The following is an 8,283-nucleotide window of genomic DNA, read 5'->3' on the forward strand; positions in this document are numbered from 1 at the left end:
AGTAAATAAACAAAACTATAGTTGAAGATTACAGAAACAATAAGATCACAATGAATAAGGACTATTTTGACATAAATGACAACTTCAGGAGAAAAGGATATGAGTTTAATAAGTTCAACCTCAAAGAATGAAAGACATTCAGAAACTGTAACAAAAATTACCAAGCTCTGAGACCCACAACTGTGGTGAAACTCTCCTGAAAGAAAAAGGCTGGTCTTCACAGGTGAATTCTTTAGGTCACTTTGAAAGCTCTTAGAATGCATGGGTAGAAACACCTCCCAAAACAAGGCACAATCTGTCCTGGCCAGTGGCCAAAAATTTAGAATATTACAGGCAATACACGGATGAAAATAGATCAAATTCAACAAGAATATAGAACAAAGCCACAAATACACATACTAATCAAATCTTAAGAGAGGCCACAGATCCTTCAAGCAATCTCAACACCCTTTCTGGAGTCAACTACAGCAATAATCAGAAGAAAAGAATGAAGGCAGGTTGGAAAAAGGAAACAGTGGGACCATCAAAATTATGTTTAATTAATGAAGCAAAATGTCCCGGGATAGAAATACAGCAGAAGTTTCTTTTCCAAATTTCCCTTAATGAAGAGAAACAATTAAGAATCAAATCACATTACCAATCACAACAAAATAATACAGCTAGGGACAAAGGAGCTGTGAGGGAGAGAGGAAAATTCCATGCTCCAGGGTGGGAGAATAAAATATTGTGGAAAAGATTATATATAACCTCAAATAATTGTCATGGGCAATTTTCCCACAAGATTTAATCTTCCCCAGTCAAAGAATATGAGTGCTCACTCAAAGACAGCTAAGCAGATTAAAGAATGGATGGAGGCCAGAGGCTAGCAGTGGCTATTAATGACCATCTTTTAAGTGGTGCTGGCAAAACTGGCCAGTATGTAAAAAACTGAGAGCCACGTGCCTACACAAAAAATAAAACACAAAGTGATTACAAAGGTCCCTGTAAAGACCATAACTTAACTTAAAAAACTTATTTATGAAACATATATATAACAAGCAATCTTATTTAATTATTACAGCAAGAACCCTCTGTGATCCTACCCCACAAAATGAAAATAAAAACAAGACCTAAAAATTAAAGTTAAAAACTTTGTAAAGACAAACCAGGTTGAAAAAAAGACCTCAGAACAGGAGAAGAAGGAACAAAATGGAAAAAAACAAAACAAAACAAAAAACAAACAAACAAACCTGACAAAGGAGATTACTTCCAAAACTATTTGGAGGCTAAATAACTCAATAAGAACACACAGCCTAATAAAAATGGGCACAACCAAAACACTCTTCAAGTATATGGATGCTAATAAAATATGAAGAAGCTAAAATAAAGGTCTCCTTTTAGCAAAACTACATGAGACAATGGAAATCATCAGAAATTCACAATAATGTGTGGAGAGTGCAGGGAAAAGGGAGAGTGCTCACTGCGGTGGAGTTAAAGAACACTGGAGAAAGGCCATGGATATTCCTCAAAAAAACAAAACAAACAAACAAAAAAAACTGGAAGTAAATGGCTAACCCACACTGGCATATCATAATGAAACCACAATTGAAACAGGCACGAATCCACAATATACTAGTAAATATACAGGAAGCACTGTTTATTAGCCAAGGAAATGGGAAGGAAAAAGACATTGATGATACTGTGGAACATATAAAAAGGATAAGCAATAAAAGAACTCATCTGGGTCACTTGCAGTGAAGGTGGATGAACAATTATATCACAGGAAGTAAATGAGGAAAGGAAAAGACAACGGGAATCTAGAACATGATAAAGAAACATTTACAGTTAGTACAAGGGAAAATAATAAAAAAGGCTACAAAGAATGGGGCGGAGGGAGACAGGAGGATGGGAAAGAGAAAAATAGCGGGAAAATAATGACTATGTAAAACGAAAAGCCTGGGAATGTCTGTGGACTCAAAGTGGGGCCTGCTATAATTAACACCTGGATGGAGCAGGTGGTCGGGTAGAGAGGGACGTGAAGAAAGTATGGATATTTTCTTAGGGCAGAAATACATATCTTCATTAAAATTAAGTTAAACGTGGGACTTGGTGAAATGGAACATTCACAAAAGTCTAATGGGACTAGGAGAAAAGAACTAAACTAAAGTGATGAAATGAAATGAAAGATACTAGTGCAATTGAAGAAGGCTGAACAAAATGGTAAACACAATGCTTGAAACATGGAGTGTGAAGTTGTACATAAACAAATGGTAAACTTAAAATGCAAAAACAAACGGAACAACTAGAAAGAGACCCACACAACAGGAAGAAGGCTGAACCAACAGGAAGGAAAATATTGTAACTTTCGGACTAAGTGATCTGTACAAGAATTTTGGAAGATGAATGTATAAGCCTATCTAAGTTATCTTAAAAAGACAAACAACAAAAACAAAAAAGAAAATAATATATAAGCATGATAAAAACAAGAGAGTAAAAGGGAAAAAACAAAAAAAAAAAAGTAAAAAAAAAAAAAGGCGGGTTGGGGGTAGGGGGGAGGAAGACAGGGACAGAGAAAAAGAGCTGAAGAAATGAACCCAAAGTTGCAGGAAGCCTATGCCTTTCTAAATGAGCTTGTTTTGGGTCTTGACCAACGGCCCTGAAGGGAGAAAAGCATATGTGCCTCTCTGCTGGCATCTTTCGGTGCTAGGACCCTGAACGCTAGGAGAGTGGCCAGTGAGAACGCATAGAAATTGGGGAGGACCTCACTGGAGAGCAATGTTGAGGCAAGGGTTGATTGTTGTCCGGGGAGGGGTTGTCCTCAGGCAGGGGTCTGGGGTGGGGAGACCCCTAAAGCGGAGAGGGTAGGTGGGCAGACGTATGTTTCCACAAGTGTCTTAAGATGTGAATGGTGAGCCCACGGAATTGCTCTCCAGCCTGCATTTGTGTGCTGAAGTTGGAAGCCCCGCAGCAGTGAATCTCTAACGGGCAAGGCTGGAAGGCCCAATGCCCCCGAATCATTTGCATCCTGAGCCCTTTGGTCCAGGGGGCCAGGTCGGAAGTGCGTGTGGGGGCTTTCTCAAGGGGAATTCCCCAAGAAAAGTGTGGGTGGTGGGATGGCGGGAGTGGGAGTGGGCTCCTCCTCCGCCGCCTCAGCGAATGAGGAGCTTGCACGTGCAGAGGCGGGGCTGTGGGAAAGCCCCCAGAGGCCCGAGGGGGCGGGGCCCAGGCCCTTTTTTGGAGCCGGACCGTCTGAGGGAAGGAGGCGTCGGCGTGCAGCTGCAGGTAGGAGATGGAAAGCCTCATGGGCCTTGTGTGCAGAGCCCCCGGGGTTGCTTCTGAGCACGGGGGAGCTGTGTGTCCGTCTCCCTTCGACGTCTTCCCCGGAGGGCAAGGTGGTGGGCCCAGCGCCACTGGTGCAGATGCCCTTTGGGGACCCTCTGTCCCTGAGGAGCCGTCGCTGGCACTTGGGCGTCCGCAGCGGGGTGACTTGGCTCCTGGGTCAGCAGGGCTGGCGCCTGGCCAGAAAGTCGCCCTGAGTTGGAGGGGGCCGTGGGGGGTGGGGGCTGGGCTTCAGAATCTGGGGAACACCTGCTACGTGAACGCGGCGCTGCAGTGTCTGAGCCACACGCCGCCCCTGGCCAGCTGGATGGTGTCCCAGCCGCACGCCACCCTCTGTCCGGCCCGCAGCGCCTGCACGCTCTGTGCCATGCGCGCTCACGTGACCCGAGCCCTCCTTCACGCGGGAGAGGTGATCCGGCCCCGCAAGGACCTGCTGGCGGGCTTCCACAGACACCAGCAGGAGGATGCCCACGAGTTTCTGATGTTCACTCTGAATGCCATGCAGCAAGGGTACTCGAGTGCATCCCAGCCGTCGGGCCATGCCTCCGGGGACACCACCGTCATCCGTCAGACCTTGGTGGGACGTGGAGGTCTCAGATCCAGTGTCTCCACTGCCTCGGTGTCTCGGACACGTTCGACCCTTATCTGGACATCAGCCTGGATATCACGGCGGCTCAGAGTGTGGAGCAAGCTCTGAGCGAGCTGGTGAAGCCCGAGAAGCTGGACGCGGACAATGCCTATGACTGCGGCGTCTGTCTCCGGAAGGTGCCTGCCACCAAGAGGTTGACTGTGCACAGCACCTCCCAGGTCCTGGTGCTGGTGCTGAAGCGGTTCACACCGGTGAGCGGGGCCAAAAGGGCTCAGGAGGTGCGCTATCCCCAGTGCTTGGACCTGCAGCCCTACACGTCTGAGCGGAAGGCAGGGCCACTGGGCTACGTGCTCTATGCCGTGCTGGTGCACTCCGGGTGGAGCTGTGAGCGAGGACACTACTTCTGTAACGTCCGAGCGGGCAACGGCCAATGGCATAAGATGGACGATGCCAAGGTGACCGCCTGTGACGAGACCGCTGCCCTGAGCCAGAGCGCCTACGTCCTGTTCTACGCCCGGGAGGGTGCGTGGGAAGGGGGCTCTGGGGAAGGGGCAGCGGCCCCCGTCGGGGCTGACCCCACAGACCCCGGGCAGCCTGCAGGAGACGCCGGCGGCAGAGCTCCTGGGTTGGAGGAGTCCCCGAGATCGAAGGGATGAGCTGCGAGCAGTGGAGACGCCTGCAAGAACACAACCGACCGAAGCCGGCCTTGGAGCTCCGGAAGGTCCAGTCTGCCCTGCCTGCCGGCGCAGTCGTGATTCACCAGTCCAAACACGGAGGAGGGAGAAACCGCACGCCGCCCCAACAGGAGCACGAGCGGCTCGTCCGTCCCAGCACGGACACCCCGCCTCCGGGGCCGAAGAACGTCGGCAACGGCCCTTGTGCCAGCGGGAGGGCCAGAGCGACCAAGGGGAAGAACAAGAAGCCGCGGCCATCTCTGGGGCTGTGGTGGTAGGTCGGCTCTGACGCACATGCGTGCAGACGCCCAGGCACACGCTGTGTGTGGCACGCCCTGTGTGACGCACCAAGAGTTCCGACGAGGAGCGAGTTCCTCTCGGCCGTGTGCATGATGCAGCCTCCTGGGAAAAGGCAGGGCCTGGAGTGTGCCCGGGGTCTCGCTGTTCACTTGGAACGGGCTCGTGCCTGAGCGGCTGAGCTCTCGAGGGCTGGCTCTGCTGGGAAGTCGCTGGAGAGGATGGGGGGATGGGGTGCATGAGTGGCTCTGGGCACGGTCCGAGGGCCTCCCACTTCTGCGAGGGTGGGAGAGTCCTCTCTGGATGGGACTTTTAGTGTGGGTTTGCCTTTCTTTCCCCATCTCCATTCCCTGGCCGCACCACGGGCCTCTGGTGAGTGACTCGGCCTGGAGATGCCTCACAGAATGCTCCCAGCCAGCCGAGCAAGGAGACGATCTCCGGAGCTCTTCGAGGGGCAGGGAAGAGCGGGTGCAGGTCCATGAACCATCACCTTCCGGCCGGTCAGGCTCTCGAAAATGCCCCCAACGTTGACCAGCGTCCGGGGAGAAGATGGGCAAGCAGTCTTTATGGGTGGCTGTCCTTGGGAGGCCTCGTGCTACTTGGCAGAGGGTCCGGCAGGAATGAGGCGGGGATGCGTGCGTCCCCGGCACCATGCTCGTCCGCAAAGATCCCTGGGGCTCCATGTCCGGTGCAAGGAGTATGCTGGAGAAGCTCCAAGTGCCAAACAGGAGAAGCGATCCACAAGGCCGTGAGCACCGCCACCAGGCCACCCAACCAGTCCCAAAGAAACTTCTCCACCAGCATCGCACTGGTGCCTAAGTGGAGATATGTCGCGCAACGTTCATTTCTGAAAGCAAAGGTCCTCCCCGCACTGAGGAAAGACCCAAGCCTACCCTACATTGTGATAGCAAGACACGTGGACTTCCGACTCTGCCCGTCCTGTGTGGCAGAATCAGCCAGCTGGGCCGCGGACAAATGCCTCTGGACGTGAGGAGATGCGGCCGGCCTCCAAAGTGCCTGGGGCGGTGGGGAAGCTGTCCTCCCCTGGCCGCTTTCTCGACTGCCTCATGAGCCCGTGACGCGCTGGAGGGGCACCTGAGGCCCCTTATCGACCACCTCTTGCGTTTTCTTTCTTTTGCTTGGCTGCTGGCTTCAAACCCCAAACCCTCCATCAAACGGCAAACCGGGAATTTGCGATGTAGCATCTCAGACCTCGAGGGGGCAACTCTGGCTCCTGACTGCGCTAGTCGGCGTGGCAAGGAACAGAGAACGTTCCGATGGCTTGTTTCCCCCTCACGGTTACCTACACCGCAATTGCCCTCCGCACGTAGAGAGGACAAAGAATGATGCGCGGTATCTTCCCCCAAGAACATGTACAGGCGTGCCCTGCACGAGGAAGTGGAGCCACCTACAGCCCGCCCTCATCAGCACCACCCATCTTCCTCTGCCCCATCGTCTCAAATGGACTTACTGCTTACCCCATCCACACCCTCTGAAGAAGAAGGAGGAGGAGAAAAAGGAGAAGAATGTCGATTGCAGTTGCGGGGCAGAGGGAATGGGAAGGTGGCCTTATGCTGGGGGAAATGTGTGCAAAAGAGAGAAAAATACTGGCTGATCTCGCTTCTCCGTGCCATGGGAAGGAGGCAAGAGGACAACAAGGGTGTGAGCCCTTGGATCATAAAGCACAAAGCAGTAGGGTCCTGGGATGGGATGGGGGAGCGGGAGGTGGGAGGGGTGCAATAGGCTAAGGAAGAAAGCGGGGTCAGGGCCGTTCTTTCCTAGGAAGGATCAATGGAATCATTATCCTTCAGCTATGGTAAACCCGTGGATGGTCAAACCCCCATAGTCCTGGAAGGCAAGCATAACGTCCAGGACGGGAGAGCAAACAAACACACGTGTCACACACCGAGAAGGAAAGCAACAGCCATCCTCCTCCAGGAGGGAAATTCTTTCATTTCATTTCAGTTCAGTAGGTAACTCGTATTCCTGTCTTTGCAACCCCATGTACTGCAACTTGCCAGGCTTCCATTTCCGTTGCATAGTCTCAGTATTTAGTGTGTCTATTATCCTTTGTGTTGGTGGTACCATCCTGCCATCTCATCCTCTATTGTCTCTTTCTTTTCCTGCCTTCAGTTTTTCTCAACATCAGGGTCTTTTCAAATGAGCCAGTTCTTTTCAGCAGATCCAACTTAGTGGAGTTTCACCTTCAGTATCAGTGCTTCCAGTGAACATCCAGCCCTGATCTCCTTTAGGAAGGACTGGCTTGATCTCTTTGCAGCCAGGGTACTCTCAATAGTCTTCTCCAACAACACAGTTCACAAGCATCAGTTCCTAGGCACTCAGCTTTGTTTATAGTCCATTTCTCTCTTTCATACATGCCTATTGGGCAAACCATAGCCGTAACTAAAAGTACCTTTGTTGGCAAAGTATTGTGTCTGCTTTTTCATATGCTGTGTTGGTTAGTCATAACTTTTTTTCCAAGGAGCAAGCATCTTTTAATTACATGGCTACAGTCACCATCTGCAATGATTTTGAAGCCCCAAAATAATATAAGCTGAGTTCTCCGCCACAGCAGCAAAGAGACTTTGAGGCAGAAATGCCCAGATAAGCCATTTCTAGCTCACAGACTGTGAGGAGTTTAATAGGCAAGGTTTAGTAGTGCAGTCTTGGAGTAATGCTGCCAGAGAGGAACAGAAAGCACAGTCTACCAGGAACCAGGAACTGACCTCACCACCCACCACCATCTCCTACCAGCCTCCTCCAGAGACAACGCTCACATTCCGAGCCTCACCTGGCCAGCTCACTTCTGCCTTCATGTTTCTGTGTAAGGGCTGCCTGCTCTCGGACGTGCTTCTCCTAGAATTGTGCAGGCCCAGCTCCTTCCTTTCATCCTGGTCACCACAGCAAGGCCTTTTAGACCCTCCTGACCACTGACTCCAAGCCCTCTCTCACAACGCCCTTTTTTTATTTTCAGTAGAGCACTTGTTCTTTTCCTCCCCCTGTCTGGCTTCCATACTTTTCTATTTCTTCACTCCAGACCCAGAGCTCCTTGAAAGGCAGGGGCCGCTGGTCATTTTCAGCACTGTTCTCGGTACCGCTGAGTCACCTGGCATACAGTGAGTACTCACAGCCTGGGTACTGAGTAAATAAACGGGAAGATCCTGGGGCTCCCCTTCCTCTTCTGTCCAGGTCAGTCTCTTGAGATGATCACTCTTACTAGGAAGCGCATGCTGTTTCTGAGGCGGGAGCATGGCCAGAATGCCCTCCGCCATCCCTTTTCTCTCTCCAGTTGCTCCAGCAAAGCTCAGCCAGCAGCCCCGACCCGGTGCCTCCTGGTGGCCCGCGCTAGCATTGCAGGACTAACCGGAACCTTCATTCAGGTCTTCAAGGCGGAGGCTCTCCAGA

The 8,283-nt window shown here is 51.2% G+C and overlaps 1 pseudogene; it reads left to right on the forward strand.

Annotated features, from left to right (window-relative positions):
- Positions 1 to 3,280: 3,280 nt before the first annotated feature.
- Positions 3,281 to 4,563, forward strand: LOC129656521 (ubiquitin carboxyl-terminal hydrolase 17-like protein 6; annotated as a pseudogene).
- Positions 4,564 to 8,283: the final 3,720 nt, after the last annotated feature.

This window comes from Bubalus kerabau, chromosome 6, assembly GCF_029407905.1.
Source record: "Bubalus kerabau isolate K-KA32 ecotype Philippines breed swamp buffalo chromosome 6, PCC_UOA_SB_1v2, whole genome shotgun sequence".
Taxonomy (NCBI): Eukaryota; Metazoa; Chordata; class Mammalia; order Artiodactyla; family Bovidae; genus Bubalus; species Bubalus kerabau.